Below are 16,629 nucleotides of genomic sequence, written 5' to 3' on the forward strand. Positions count from 1 at the left end.
GGACCCCGAAAACCAATCACTGCCTTCAGGATTTCTAAGGGTGCAAATGTTTGATTTTACTCCTCACTACCTATCACAGTTTCGAAGGCCATAAAATGCCAAAATAGCACAATACCCCCCAAATGACCCCATTTTGGAAAGTAGACACCCCAAGCTATTTACTGAGAGGCATGTTGAGTCCATGAAATATTTTATATTTTGCTACAAGTTGCAGGAATATTACAATCTTTTTTTTTTTTTTTGCACAAAGTTGTCACTAAATTATATATTGCTCACACATGCTATGGGCATAAGTGAAATTACACCACAAAATAAATTCTGCTGCTTCTCCCGAGTAGGGGAATACCACATGTGGGGGACTTTTTGGGAGCCTAGCCACGTACGGGACCCGGAAAACTAATCACTGCCTTCAGGATTTCTAAGGGTGCAGATTTTTGATTTCACTCCTCACTACCTATCACAGTTTCGAAGGCCATAAAATGCCAAAATAACACAACCCCCCCCCCAAATGACCCCATTTTGGAAAGTAGACACCCCAAGGAAATTGCTGAGGGGCATGTTGAGCCCATTGAATTTTTTTTTTGTTCCAGGTGATTGAATAATGACACAAAAAAAAAAGTTTACAAAAAGTTGTCACTAAATGATATATTGCTCACACATGCAATAGTTATATGTGGAATTGCACCCCAAAATATATTCTGCTGCTTCTCCTGAGTACGAGGATACCACATATGTGGGACTTTTTGGGAGTCTAGCCGTGTACGGGACCCCGAAAACCAATCACTGCCTTCAGGATTTCTAAGGGTGCAAATGTTTGATTTTACTCCTCACTACCTATCACAGTTTCGAAGGCCATAAAATGCCAAAATAGCACAATACCGCCCAAATGACCCCATTTTGGAAAGTAGACACCCCAAGCTATTTACTGAGAGGCATGTTGAGTCCATGAAATATTTTATATTTTGCCACAAGTTGCAGGAATATTACAATCTTTTTTTTTTTTTTTTTTGCACAAAGTTGTCACTAAATGATATATTGCTCACACATGCTATGGGCATAAGTGAAATTACACCACAAAATAAATTCTGCTGCTTCTCCCGAGTACAGGAATACCACATGTGGGGGACTTTTTGGGAGCCTAGCCACGTACGGGACCCCGAAAACAAAGTACTGCCTTCCAAATTTAAATATAAAATGCTACCAAAAAAAAACTGTTAGCGATCGCAGGGATGAGGCCTGACTCTTCGAATGCTGCAGTTATGTGTTTAGTGTTTTGTAAGTGACAGTGATCGATCGATACTGCACTTGGGTGGGCTGGGCGGAGGGGCAAAACGCAGGTGCCAGCAGATATCTGGGCTGATCCCGCTAACAATGCATTTTTTTGGAACCCTAAACTGCTGGGGACACTAGTACAGATCTGATCAGATCAGATATTGATCTGTTCAGATTCTATACCACTACGGGAGGTTTATGCTTTGCACGTGGGTGTTAGCGGTACTGGCACTAACCTAGCGCTGCCTGGGGTGACGCAGACCCTGACCCTAAAACCTAATTGATATCACCCGCCGGGTGATCAGGGGGTTAAACCTTTATTGGGTAATAAATGGTGGGTGCCCTGATGCTATAAAAAGCAAACTAACTAACCAGAGTCACCCGTAACACTTATACGGTGATCACTGGTGAAAGGGTTAACTAGGGGCAATCAGGGGGTTAACATCTTTATTAGGTAGTATATGGGGGTCCCTGGCGCTATATAAAAACCTGACGGGGAACCTAAATAACTAACTGGCTAACCAGCGTCACCAGTGGCACTTATACGGTGATCGCTGGTGAAAGGGTTAACTAGGGGCAATCAGGGGGTTAAAGCCATTATTGGGTAGTATATGGGGGTACCTAACGCTATAAAAACCTGGCGGTGAACCTAAAAAAATAACTAGCTACCTAGCGGCACTAGTGACACTAATGCAGCGATCAGAAAAATGATCGCTTAGTGACACTGGCAAAAGGGGGTGAAAGGGTTAACTAGGGGCAATCAGGGGGTTAAAACTGTTATTGGGTAGTATATGGGGGTACCTAGGGCTTTAAAAACCTGGCGGTGAACCTAAAAAAATAACTAGCTACTTAGCGGCACCAGTGACACTAATGCAGCGATCAGAAAAACGATTGCTTAGTGATACTGGCAAAAGGGGGTGAAAGGGTAACTAGGGGCAATCATGGGGGTTAAAACCATTATTGGGTAGTATATCGGGGTACCTAGCGCTATAAAAACCTGGCGGTGAACCTAAAAAGATAACTAGCTACCTAGCGGTACCAGTGACACTAGTGCAGCAATCCGAAAAACGATTGTTTAGTGACACTGGCAAAAGGGGGTGAAAGGGTTAACTAGGGGCAATCAGGGGGTTAAAACCATTATTGGGTAGTATATGGGGGTACCTAGCGCTATAAAAACCTGGCGGTGAACCTAAAAAAATAACTAGCTACCTAGCGGCACCAGTGACACTAATGCAGCGATCAGAAAAACGATTGCTTAGTGATACTGGCAAAAGGGGGTGAAAGGGTTAACTAGGGGCAATCATGGGGGTTAAAACCATAATTGGGTAGTATATCGGGGTACCTAGCGCTATAAAAACCTGGCGGTGAACCTAAAAAAAAACTAGCCACTTAGCGGCACCAGTGACACTAATGCAGCAATCAGAAAAACGATCGCTTAGTGACACTGGCAAAAGGGGGAGAAAGGGTTAACTCTAGGGGCAATCAGGGGGTTAAACATTTATGGGGGGGTAGGGGGCTACCCTGGGCCTAACACTAACTGCCCTGACAGTTTTTACTGTCACAACTGACACTAAATGCAGTGATCAGTAAATAAATGATCACTGCAACACTGTGACTGGGAGGGGGGTGGGGGCGATCGGGGGGTGATCAGGGGGGGATTTGTCTGCCTATGTGTACCTACATGTCAGTGTAGTGTTGGTGCACACTTACTTTCTCTGTTCTCCTCGCAGTCCGGTCAAAAAGACCGCCCCGAGGAGAATGACACTTCCTCCCTGCCTGTGTTTACTATACACAGTGGGGGAAGCTTCTCATTCGCCAGGAGGGATCAAGAGGGCATGGCCAGAAACCAACGGCCATCCCCTCATCCCGGATCGCTCCTGAAGCGAAATGGACCACCGCATCCAGCGGGAGGGGGTCCGATCGGACCCCCCACCCACTGGAAGGTGAGCACGTACATGTACGTGCTTGTGCCTGTCGGTGCCATTGTACATTGCCATGCGGCGGTCCTTAAGTGGTTAATACATATCATCGTAATAATATGTATTATAAATCAAGAATCAAAAATTATAATATAAAGAATAAAATGTTTAAAAAATATATAAATATAAGAGATTTTATTTACATCATGCCCTGACAATGATTAACATTCTCTTGGGATCTAATGTCACTGTCATACAGTACATGGCTAACTTACTAATGATATATATATAGTCTTAAGTAGATGCCATTACCCAAATCTCAGGAATGATAGGCCCAAGTATCGTGTCATTCCTCAAAATACCTCAATGTCTCTCAAAAATATCTTTTATCCAATTATGAAAAAAGTTGGCCTAGTAGGTAGGGGGGTTGATAATAGAAGGTGCAATTTTACTTTTGAGGGTGGGCAATCCCTGATATATGACTCTGGGCCTCTCAGGAATGATAAGCCCAAGTATCTTGTCATTAGGGATGGCCGAACGGTTCGCCCGGCGGTCGTTTCGCGGCGAATTTCGGCAATTCGCCGTCCGCCCGATCGGCGGACTATTGCCGCTGTTCGCCCTGCGGACTTCAGTGTTTACTGTGTAAAATAACTTTGACCTATGACGACACATCCATCATGGGGTACAGGACAGCCAATTGAGACATTACATCACATTGACACTTGGACATTCCCCCTAACTTATAAATAGACCCGATCCAGCGGCCATTTTACATTCTTTCATATGTCACTATAGGGAGAGGTTGCTGTGTGGAGCAGGGAGAGACTTCAGTGACCCAAATCGCTAGCTATTAGGTCCACAAAAGTTCTTTTAAGGACTGGTATCATGGTGTAGGTGTTAGGTGTAGTTCAGGATATAGGTTTGAGGCACTGCTGTGCTAGTGATTGTTGCAGCAGCCTGTCTTTTGTCAGTGTAGAGAGAGGGACAGGACGCTGTGTGCAGCAGGGACAGTCAGTTTAATCATTAGCTGTTACTATTAGGTCCACAAAAGTCCTTTTCATGACTGGTATGGTAAAGTAGTACAGGATATAGTTTTGAGTGCTATTCAAGTTATTGTTCCAGCAGCCTGTGTTTTGTCAGTTTAAATAGGGACAGGCAGGAAGCTGTGTGTGGCAGTGAGAGACAGTCAGTTTAATCAGTAGCTGTTACTATTAGGTCCACAAAGGTTCTTTTCAGGACTGGTACGGTAATAGGCTTGTACACGTCTAATATTCTTTCTTACAAATATAGAAAGAATATTATACTTGACTGCTGCCCTTCTGCTGCAGTAGTCCTTTATCAGTATAGGGACTGAGGTACAGTCTGCTAATCATTCTCAACCTACTAGTTCCACAAAGGTCCTTATAAGGACTGGTAAGGTATAGGGTACTACAGTACATAGGGTTGAGTGAGGTACAGTCTGCTATTCCTTAAGGACTGGTATAGGTCCACAATATATAGGGTTGAGGTGCACTACTGCTGACTGCTGCCCTATACAGCAGCAGTCCTTTATTAGTATAGGGACTGAGGTACAGTCTGCTAATCATTCACAACCTACTATTTCCACAAAGGTCCTTATAAGGACTGGTAAGGTATAGGGTACTACAGTACATAGGGTTGAGTGAGGTACAGTCTGCTATTCCTTAAGGACTGGCATAGGTCCACAATATATAGGGTTGAGGTGCACTACTGCTGACTGCTGCCCTATACAGCAGCAGTCCTTTATTAGTATAGGGACTGAGGTACAGTCTGCTAATCATTCACAACCTACTAGTTCCACAAAGGTCCTTATAAGGACTGGTAAGGTATAGGGTACTACAGTACATAGGGTTGAGTGAGGTACAGTCTGCTATTCCTTAAGGAGTGGTATAGGTCCACAATATATAGGGTTGAGGTGCACTACTGCTGACTGCTGCCCTTTTGTTGCAGTAGTCCTTTATCAGTATAGGGACTGAGGTACAGTCTGCTAATCATTCACAACCTACTAGTTCCACAAAGGTCCTTATAAGGACTGGTAAGGTATAGGGTACTACAGTACATAGGGTTGAGTGAGGTACAGTCTGCTATTCCTTAAGGACTGGTATAGGTCCACAATATATAGGATTGAGGTGCACAACTGCTTACTGCTGCCCTTCTGCTGCAGTAGTCCTTTATCAGTATAGGGACTGAGGTACAGTCTGCTAATCATTCACAACCTACTAGTTCCACAAAGGTCCTTATAAGGACTGGTAAGGTATAGGGTACTACAGTACATAGGGTTGAGTGAGGTACAGTCTGCTATTCCTTAAGGACTGGTATAGGTCCACAATATATATGGTTGAGGTGCACTACTGCTGACTGCTGCCCTTCTGCTGCAGTAGTCCTTTATCAGTATAGGGACTGAGGTACAGTCTGCTAATCATTCGCAACCTACCAGTTCCACAAAGGTCCTTAAAAGGACTGGTAAGGTATAGGGTACTACAGTACATAGGGTTGAGTGAGGTACAGTCTGCTATACCTTAAGGACTGATATAGGTCCACAATATATAGTGTTGAGGTGCACTACTGCTGACTGCTGCCCTTTACTGCAGTAGTCCTTTATGAGTATAGGGACTGAGGTACAGTCTGCTAATCATTCACAACCTACTAGTTCCACAAAGGTCCTTATAAGGACTGGTAAGGTATAGGGTACTACAGTACATAGGGTTGAGTGAGGTACAGTCTGCTATTCCTTAAGGACTTGTGTAGGTCCACAATATATAGGGTTGAGGTGCACTACTGCTGACTGCTGCCCCTCTGCTGCAGTAGTCCTTTATCAGTATAGGGACAGAGGTACAGTCTGCTAATCATTCACAACCTACTAGTTCCACAAAGGTCGTTATAAGGACTGGTAAGGTATAGGGTACTACAGTGCATAGGGTTGAGTGAGGCACAGTCTGCTATTCCTTAAGGACCGGTATAGGTCCGCAATATATAGGGTTGAGGTGCACTACTGCTGACTGCTGCCCTTCTGCTGCAGTAGTCCTTTATCAGTATAGGGACTGAGGTACATTCTGCTAATCATTCACAACCTACTTGTTCCACAAAGGTCCTTATTAGGATTGGTAAGATATAGGGTACTACAGTACATAGGGTTGAGTGAGGTAAAGTCTGCTATTCCTTAAGGACTGCTATAGGTCCACAATATATAGGGTTGAGGTGCAATACTGCTGACTGCTGCCCTTCTGCTGCAGTAGTCCTTTATCAGTATAGGGACTGAGATACAATCTGTTAATCATTCACAACCTTCTAGTTCCACAAAGGTCCTTATAAGGACTGGTAAGGTATAGGGTACTACAGTACAAAGGGTTGAGTGAGGTACAGTCTGCTATTCCTTAAGGACTGGTATAGGTCCACAATATATAGGGTTGAGGTGCAATACTGCTGACTGCTGCCCTATACTGCAGCAGTCCTTTATCAGTATAGGGACTGAGGTATATTCTGCTAATCATTCACAACCTACTAGTTCCACAAAGGTCCTTATAAGGACTGGTAAATTATAGGGTACTACAGTACATAGGGTTGAGTGAGGTACAGTCTGCTATTCCTTAAGGACTGGTATAGGTCCACAATATATAGGGTTGAGGTGCACTACTGCTGACTGCTGCCCTTCTGCTGCAATAGTCCTTTATCAGTATAGGGACTGAGGTACAGTCTGCTAATCATTCACAACCTACTAGTTCAACAAAGGTCCTTATAAGGACTGGTAAGGTATAGGGTACTACAGTACATAGGGTTGAGTGAGGTACAGTCTGCTATTCCTTAAGAACTGGTATAGGTCCACAATATATAGGGTTGAGGTGCATTACTGCTGACTGCTGCCCTATACTGCAGCAGTCCTTTATCAGTATAGGGACTGAGGTACATTCTGCTAATCATTCACAACCTACTAGTTCCACAAAGGTCCTTACAAGGACTGGTAAGGTATAGGGTACTACAGTACATAGGGTTGAGTGAGGTACAGTCTGCTATTCCTTAAGGACTGGCATAGGTCCACAATATATAGGGTTGAGGTGCGCTACTGCTGACTGCTGCCCTTTACTGCAGTAGTCCTTTATGAGTATAGGGACCGAGGTACAGTCTGCTAATAATTCACAACCTACTAGTTCCACAAAGGTCCTTATAAGGACTGGTAACGTATAGGGTACTACAGTACATATGGTTGAGTGAGGTACAGTCTGCTATTCCTTAAGGACTGGTATAGGTCCACAATATATAGGGTTGAGGTGCACTACTGCTGACTGCTGCCCCTCTGCTGCAGTAGTCCTTTATCAGTATAGGGACTGAGGTACAGTCTGCTAATCATTCACAACCTACTAGTTCCACAAAGGTCGTTATAAGGACTGGTAAGGTATAGGGTACTACAGTGCATAGGGTTGAGTGAGGCACAGTCTGCTATTCCTTAAGGACGGGTATAGGTCCACAATATATAGGGTTGAGGTGCACTACTGCTGACTGCTGCCCTTCTGCTGCAGTAGTCCTTTATCGGTATAGGGACTGAGGTAGAGTCTGCTAATCATTCACAACCTACTAGTTCCACAAAGGTCCTTAAAAGGACAGGTAAGGTATATGGGTACTACAGTACATAGGGTTGAGTGAAGTACAGTCTGCTATTCCTTAAGGACTGGTATAGGTCCACAATATATAGGGATGAGGTGCACTACTGCTGACTGCTGCCCTTCTGCTGCAGCAGTCCTTTATCAGTATAGGGACTGAGGTACAGTCTGCTAATCATTCACAACCTACTAGTTCCACAAAGGTCCTTATAAGGACTGGTAAGGTATAGGGTACTACAGTACATAGGGTTGAGTGAGGTACAGTCTGTTATTCCTTAAGGACTTGTATAGGTCCACAATATATAGGGTTGAGGTGCATTACTGCTGACTGCTGCCCCTCTGCTGCAGTAATCCTTTATCAGTATAGGGACAGAGGTACAGTCTGCTAATCATTCACAACCTACTAGTTCCACAAAGGTTGTTATAAGGACTGGTAAGGTATAGGGTACTACAGTGCATAGGGTTGAGTGAGGCACAGTCTGCTATTCCTTAAGGACCGGTATAGGTCCACAATATATAGGGTTGAGGTGCACTACTGCTGACTGCTGCCCTTCTGCTGCAGTAGTCCTATATCAGTATAGGGACTGAGGTACAGTCTGCTAATCATTCACAACCTACTAGTTCCACAAAGGTCCTTAAAAGGACTGGTAAGGTATACGGGTACTACAGTACATAGGGTTGAGTGAAGTACAGTCTGCTATTCCGTAAGGACTGGTATAGGTCCACAATATATAGGGTTGAGGTGCACTACTGCTGACTGCTGCCCTTCTGCTGCAGTAGTCCTTTTTCAGTATAGGGACTGAGGTACAGTCTGCTAATCATTTACAACCTACTAGTTCCACAAAGGTCCTTATAAGGACTGGTAAGGTATAGGGTACTACAGTACATAGGGTTGAGTGAGGTACAGTCTGCTATTCCTTAAGGACTGGTATAGGTCCACAATATATAGGGTTGAGGTGCACTACTGCTGACTGCTGCCCTTTACTGCAGTAGTCCTTTATGAGTATAGGGACTGAGGTACAGTCTGCTAATCACTCACAACCTACTAGTTCCACAAAGGTCCTTATAAGGACTGGTAAATTATAGGGTACTACAGTACATAGGGTTGAGTGAGGTACAGTCTGCTATTCCTTAAGGACTGGTATAGGTCCACAATATATAGGGTTGAGGTGCACTACTGCTGACTGCTGCCCTTTACTGCAGTAGTCCTTTATGAGTATAGGAACTGAGGTACAGTCTGCTAATCATTCACAACCTACTAGTTCCACAAAGGTCCTTATAAGGACTGGTAAGGTATAGGGTACTACAGTACATAGGGTTGAGTGAGGTACAGTCTGTTATTCCTTAAGGACTGGTATAGGTCCACAATATATAGGGTTGAGGTGCACTACTGCTGACTGCTGCCCCTCTGCGGCAGTAGTCCTTTATCAGTATAGGGACTGAGGTACAGTCTGCTAATCATTCACAACCTACCAGTTCCACAAAGGCCCTTATAAGGACTGGTAAGGTATAGGGTACTACAGTACAGAGGGTTGAGTGAGGTACAGTCTGCTATTCCTTAAGGACTGGTATAGGTCCACAATATATAGGGTTGAGGTGCACTACTGCTGACTGCTGCCCCTCTGCTGCAGTAGTCCTTTATCAGGATAGGGACTGAGGTACAGTCTGCTAATCATTCACAACCTACTAGTTCAACTAAGGTCCTTATAAGGACTGGTAAGGTATAGGGTATTACAGTGCATAGGGTTGAGTGAAGTACAGTCTGCTATTCCTTAAGGACTGGTATAGGTCCACAATATATAGGGTTGAGGTGCACTACTGCTGACTGCTGCCCTTCTGCTGCAGCAGTCCTTTATCAGTATAGGGACTGAGGTACAGTCTGCTAATCATTCACAACCTACTAGTTCCACAAAGGTCCTTATAAGGACTGGTAAGGTATAGGGTACTACAGTACATAGGGTTGAGTGAGGTACAGTCTGCTATTCCTTAAGGACTGGTATAGGTCCACAATATATTTGGTTGAGGTGCACTACTGCTGACTGCTGCCCTTCTTCTGCAGTAGTCCTTTATCAGTATAGGGACTGAGGTACAGTCTGCTAATCATTTGCAACCTACCAGTTCCACAAAGGTCCTTAAAAGGACTGGTAAGGTATAGGGTACTACAGTACATAGGGTTGAGTGAGGTACAGTCTGCTATTCCTTAAGGACTGGTATAGGTCCACAATATATAGGGTTGAGGTGCACTACTGCTGACTGCTGCCCTTTACTGCAGTAGTCCTTTATGAGTATAGGGACTGAGGTACAGTCTGCTAATCACTCACAACCTACTAGTTCCACAAAGGCCCTTATAAGGACTGGTAAGGTATAGGGTACTACAGTACATAGGGTTGAGTGAGGTACAGTCTGCTATTCCTTAAGGACTGGTATAGGTCCACAATATATAGGGTTGAGGTGCACTACTGCTGACTGCTGCCCCTCTGCTGCAGTAGTCCTTTATCAGGATAGGGACTGAGGTACAGTCTGCTAATCATTCACAACCTACTAGTTCAACTAAGGTCCTTATAAGGACTGGTAAGGTATAGGGTATTACAGTGCATAGGGTTGAGTGAAGTACAATCTGCTATTCCTTAAGGACTGGTATAGGTCCACAATATATAGGGTTGAGGTGCACTACTGCTGACTGCTGCCCTTCTGCTGCAGCAGTCCTTTATCAGTATAGGGACTGAGGTAAAGTCTGCTAATCATTCACAACCTACTAGTTCCACAAAGATCCTTATAAGGACTGGTGAGGTATAGGGTACTACAGTACATAGGGTTGAGTGAGGTACAGTCTGCTATTCCTTAAGGACTGGTATAGGTCCACAATATATTTGGTTGAGGTGCACTACTGCTGCCCTTCTGCTGCAGTAGTCCTTTATCAGTATAGGGACTGAGGTACAGTCTGCTAATCATTCACAACCTACTAGTTCCACAAAGGTCGTTATAAGGACTGGTAAGGTATAGGGTACTACAGTGCATAGGGTTGAGTGAGGCACAGTCTGCTATTCCTTAAGGACCGGTATAGGTCCACAATATATAGGGTTGAGGTGCACTACTGCTGACTGCTGCCCTTCTGCTGCAGTAGTCCTTTATCAGTATAGGGACTGAGGTACAGTCTGCTAATCATTCACAACCTACTAGTTCCACAAAGGTCCTTAAAAGGACTGGTAAGGTATACGGGTACTACAGTACATAGGGTTGAGTGAAGTACAGTCTGCTATTCCTTAAGGACTGGTATAGGTCCACAATATATAGGGTTGAGGTGCACTACTGCTGACTGCTGCCCTTCTGCTGCAGTAGTCCTTTATCAGTATAGGGACTGAGGTACAATCTGCTAATCATTTACAACCTACTAGTTCCACAAAGGTCCTTATAAGGACTGGTAAGGTATAGGGTACTACAGTACATAGGGTTGAGTGAGGTACAGTCTGCTATTCCTTAAGGATGGTATAGGTCCACAATATATAGGGTTGAGGTGCACTACTGCTGACTGCTGCCCTATACAGCAGCAGTCCTTTATCAGTATAGGGACTGAGGTATATTCTGCTAATCATTCACAACCTACTAGTTCCACAAAGGTCCTTATAAGGACTGGTAAATTATAGGGTACTACAGTACATAGGGTTGAGTGAGGTACAGTCTGCTATTCCTTAAGGACTGGTATAGGTCCACAATATATTTGGTTGAGGTGCACTACTGCTGACTGCTGCCCTTCTGCTGCAGTAGTCCTTTATCAGTATAGGGACTGAGGTACAGTCTGCTAATCATTCACAACCTACTAGTTCCACAAAGGTCGTTATAAGGACTGGTAAGGTATAGGGTACTACAGTGCATAGGGTTGAGTGAGGCACAGTCTGCTATTCCTTTAGGACCGGTATAGGTCCACAATATATAGGGTTGAGGTGCACTACTGCTGACTGCTGCCCTTCTGTTGCAGTAGTCCTTTATCAGTATAGGGACTGAGGTACAGTCTGCTAATCATTCACAACCTACTAGTTCCACAAAGGTCCTTAAAAGGACTGGTAAGGTATACGGGTACCACAGTACATAGGGTTGAGTGAAGTACAGTCTGCTATTCCTTAAGGACTGGTATAGGTCCACAATATATAGGGTTGAGGTGCACTACTGCTGACTGCTGCCCTTCTGCTGCAGTAGTCCTTTATCAGTATAGGGACTGAGGTACAGTCTGCTAATCATTTACAACCTACTAGTTCCACAAAGGTCCTTATAAGGACTGGTAAGGTATAGGGTACTACAGTACATAGGGTTGAGTGAGGTACAGTCTGCTATTCCTTAAGGATGGTATAGGTCCACAATATATAGGGTTGAGGTGCACTACTGCTGACTGCTGCCCTATACAGCAGCAGTCCTTTATCAGTATAGGGACTGAGGTATATTCTGCTAATCATTCACAACCTACTAGTTCCACAAAGGTCCTTATAAGGACTGGTAAATTATAGGGTACTACAGTACATAGGGTTGAGTGAGGTACAGTCTGCTATTCCTTAAGGACTGGTATAGGTCCACAATATATAGGGTTGAGGTGCACTACTGCTGACTGCTGCCCTTTACTGCAATAGTCCTTTATGAGTATAGGAACTGAGGTACAGTCTGCTAATCATTCACAACCTACTAGTTCCACAAAGGTCCTTATAAGCACTGGTAAGGTATAGGGTACTACAGTACATAGGGTTGAGTGAGGTACAGTCTGTTATTCCTTAAGGACTGGTATAGGTCCACAATATATAGGGTTGAGGTGCACTACTGCTGACTGCTGCCCTTCTGCTGCAGTAGTCCTTTATCAGTATAGGGACTGAGGTACAGTCTGCTAATCATTCACAACCTACTAGTTCCACAAAGGTCCTTATAAGGACTGGAAAGGTATAGGGTACTACAGTACATAGGGTTGAGTGAGGTACAGTCTGCTATTCCTTAAGGACTGGTATAGGTCCACAATATATAGGGTTGAGGTGCACTACTGCTGACTGCTGCCCCTCTGCTGCAGTAGTCCTTTATCAGTATAGGGACTGAGGTACAGTCTGCTAATCATTCACAACCTACTAGTTCCACAAAGATCCTTAAAAAGACTGGTAAGGTATAGGGTATTACAGTACATAGGGTTGAGTGATGTACAGTCTGCTATTCCTTAAGAACTGGTATAGGTCCACAATATATAGGGTTGAGGTGCATTACTGCTGACTGCTGCCCTATACTGCAGCAGTCCTTTATCAGTATAGGGACTGAGGTACATTCTGCTAATCATTCACAACCTACTAGTTCCACAAAGGTCCTTACAAGGACTGGTAAGGTATAGGGTACTACAGAACATAGGGTTGAGTGAGGTACAGTCTGCTATTCCTTAAGGACTGGTATAGGTCCACAATATATAGGGTTGAGGTGCGCTACTGCTGACTGCTGCCCTTTACTGCAGTAGTCCTTTATGAGTATAGGGACTGAGGTACAGTCTGCTAATAATTCACAACCTACTAGTTCCACAAAGGTCCTTATAAGGACTTGTAAGGTATAGGGTACTACAGTACATATGGTTGAGTGAGGTACAGTCTGCTATTCCTTAAGGACTGGTATAGGTCCACAATATGTAGGGTTGAGGTGCACTACTGCTGACTGCTGCCCTTTACTGCAGTAGTCCTTTATGAGTATAGGGACTGAGGTACAGTCTGCTAATCATTCACAACCTACTAGATCCACAAAGGTCGTTATAAGGACTGGTAAGGTATAGGGTACTACAGTGCATAGGGTTGAGTGAGGCACAGTCTGCTATTCCTTAAGCACTGGTATAGGTCCACAATATATAGGGTTGAGGTGCACTACTGCTGACTGCGGCCCTTCTGCTGCAGTAGTCCTTTATCAGTATAGGGACTGAGTTACAGTCTGCTAATCATTCACAACCTACTAGTTCCACAAAGGTCCTTATAAGGACTGGTAAGGTATAGGGTACTACAGTACATAGGGTTGAGTGAGGTACAGTCTGCTATTCCTTAAGGACTGGTATAGGTCCACAATATATAGGGTTGAGGTGCACTAATGCTGACTGCTGCCCTTCTGCTGCAGTAGTCCTTTATGAGTATAGGGACTGAGGTACAGTCTGCTAATCATTCACAACCTACTAGTTCCACAAAGGTCCTTATAAGGACTGGTAAGGTATAGGGTACTACAGTACATAGGGTTGAGTGAGGTACAGTCTGTTATTCCTTAAGGACTGGTATAGGTCCACAATATATAGGATTGAGGTTTACAACTGCTTTCTGCTGCCCTTCTGCTGCAGTAGTCCTTTATCAGTATAGGGACTGAGGTACAGTCTGCTAATCATTCACAACCTACTAGTTCCACAAAGGTCCTTATAAGGACTGGTAAGGTATAGGGTACTACAGTACATAGGGTTGAGTGAGGTACAGTCTGCTATTCCTTAAGGACTGGTATAGGTCCACAATATATATGGTTGAGGTGCACTACTGCTGACTGCTGCCCTTCCGCTGCAGTAGTCCTTTATCAGTATAGGGACTGAGGTACAGTCTGCTAATCATTCGCAACCTACCAGTTCCACAAAGGTCCTTAAAAGGACTGGTAAGGTATAGGGTACTACAGTACATAGGGTTGAGTGAGGTACAGTCTGCTATTCCTTAAGGACTGGTATAGGTCCACAATATATAGGGTTGAGGTGCACTACTGCTGACTGCTGCCCTTTACTGCAGTAGTCCTTTATGAGTATAGGGACTGAGGTACAGTCTGCTAATCATTCACAACCTACTAGTTCCATAAAGGTCCTTATAAGGACTGGTAAGGTATAGGGTACTACAGTACATAGGGTTGAGTGAGGTACAGTCTGCTATTCCTTAAGGACTTGTATAGGTCCACAATATATAGGGTTGAGGTGCACTACTGCTGACTGCTGCCCCTCTGCTGCATTAGTCCTTTATCAGTATAGGGACAGAGGTACAGTCTGCTAATCATTCACAACCTACTAGTTCTCCAAAGGTCGGTATAAGGACTGGTAAGGTATAGGGTACTACAGTGCATAGGGTTGAGTGAGGCACAGTCTGCTATTCCTTAAGGACCGGTATAGGTCCGCAATATATAGGGTTGAGGTGCACTACTGCTTACTGCTGCCCTTCTGCTGCAGTAGTCCTTTATCAGTATAGGGACTGAGGTACAGTCTGCTAATCATTCACAACCTACTAGTTCCACAAAGGTCCTTATTAGGATTGGTAAGATATAGGGTACTACAGTACATAGGATTGAGTGAGGTAAAGTCTGCTATTCCTTAAGGACTGGTATTTGTCCACAATATATAGGGTTGAGGTGCAATACTGCTGACTGCTGCCCTTCTGCTGCAGTAGTCCTTTATCAGTATAGGGACTGAGATACAATCTGTTAATCATTCACAACCTACTAGTTCCACAAAGGTCCTTAAAAGGACTGGTAAGGTATACGGGTACTACAGTACATAGGGTTGAGTGAAGTACAGTCTGCTATTCCTTAAGGACTGGTATAGGTCCACAATATATAGGGTTGAGGTGCACTACTGCTGACTGTTGCCCTTCTGCTGCAGTAGTCCTTTATCAGTATAGGGACTGAGGTACAGTCTGCTAATCATTCACAACCTACCAGTTCCACATAGGTCCTTATAAGGACTGGTAAGGTATAGGGTACTACAGTACAAAGGGTTGAGTGAGGTACAGTCTGCTATTCCTTAAGGACTGGTATAGGTCCACAATATATAGGCTTGAGGTGCAATACTGCTGACTGCTTCCCTATACTGCAGCAGTCCTTTATCAGTATAGGGACTGAGGTATATTCTGCTAATCATTCACAACCTACTAGTTCCACAAAGGTCCTTATAAGGACTGGTAAATTATAGGGTACTACAGTACATAGGGTTGAGTGAGGTACAGTCTGCTATTCCTTAAGGACTGGTATAGGTCCACAATATATAGGGTTCAGGTGCACTACTGCTGACTGCTGCCCTTCTGCTGCAATAGTCCTTTATCAGTATAGGGACTGAGGTACCGTCTGCTAATCATTCACAACCTACTAGTTCAACAAAGGTCCTTATAAGGACTGGTAAGGTATAGGGTATTACAGTACATAGGGTTGAGTGAGGTACAGTCTGCTATTCCTTAAGAACTGGTATAGGTCCACAATATATAGGGTTGAGGTGCATTACTGCTGACTGCTGCCCTATACTGCAGCAGTCCTTTATCAGTATAGGGACTGAGGTACATTCTGCTAATCATTCACAACCTACTAGTTCCACAAAGGTCCTTACAAGGACTGGTAAGGTATAGGGTACTACAGTACATAGGGTTGAGTGAGGTACAGTCTGCTATTCCTTAAGGACTGGTATAGGTCCACAATATATAGGGTTGAGGTGCGCTACTGCTGACTGCTGCCCTTTACTGCAGTAGTCCTTTATGAGTATAGGGACCGAGGTACAGTCTGCTAATAATTCACAACCTACTAGTTCCATAAAGGTCCTTATAAGGACTGGTAAGGTATAGGGTACTACAGTACATATGGTTGAGTGAGGTACAGTCTGCTATTCCTTAAGGACTGGTATAGGTCCACAATATATAGGGTTGAGGTGCACTACTGCTGACTGCTGCCCTTCTGCTGCAGTAGTCCTTTATCAGTATAGGGACTGAGGTACAGTCTGCTAATCATTCACAACCTACTAGTTCCACAAAGGTCCTTATAAGGACTGGTAAGGTATAGGGTACTACAGTACATAGGGTTGAGTGAGGTACAGTCTGCTATTCCTTAAGGAC

This window comes from Lithobates pipiens, unplaced genomic scaffold (assembly GCF_037356315.1).
Source record: "Lithobates pipiens isolate NorthernLeopardFrog02 unplaced genomic scaffold, aLitPip1_a1.2 Scaffold_99, whole genome shotgun sequence".
NCBI lineage: Eukaryota > Metazoa > Chordata > Amphibia > Anura > Ranidae > Lithobates > Lithobates pipiens.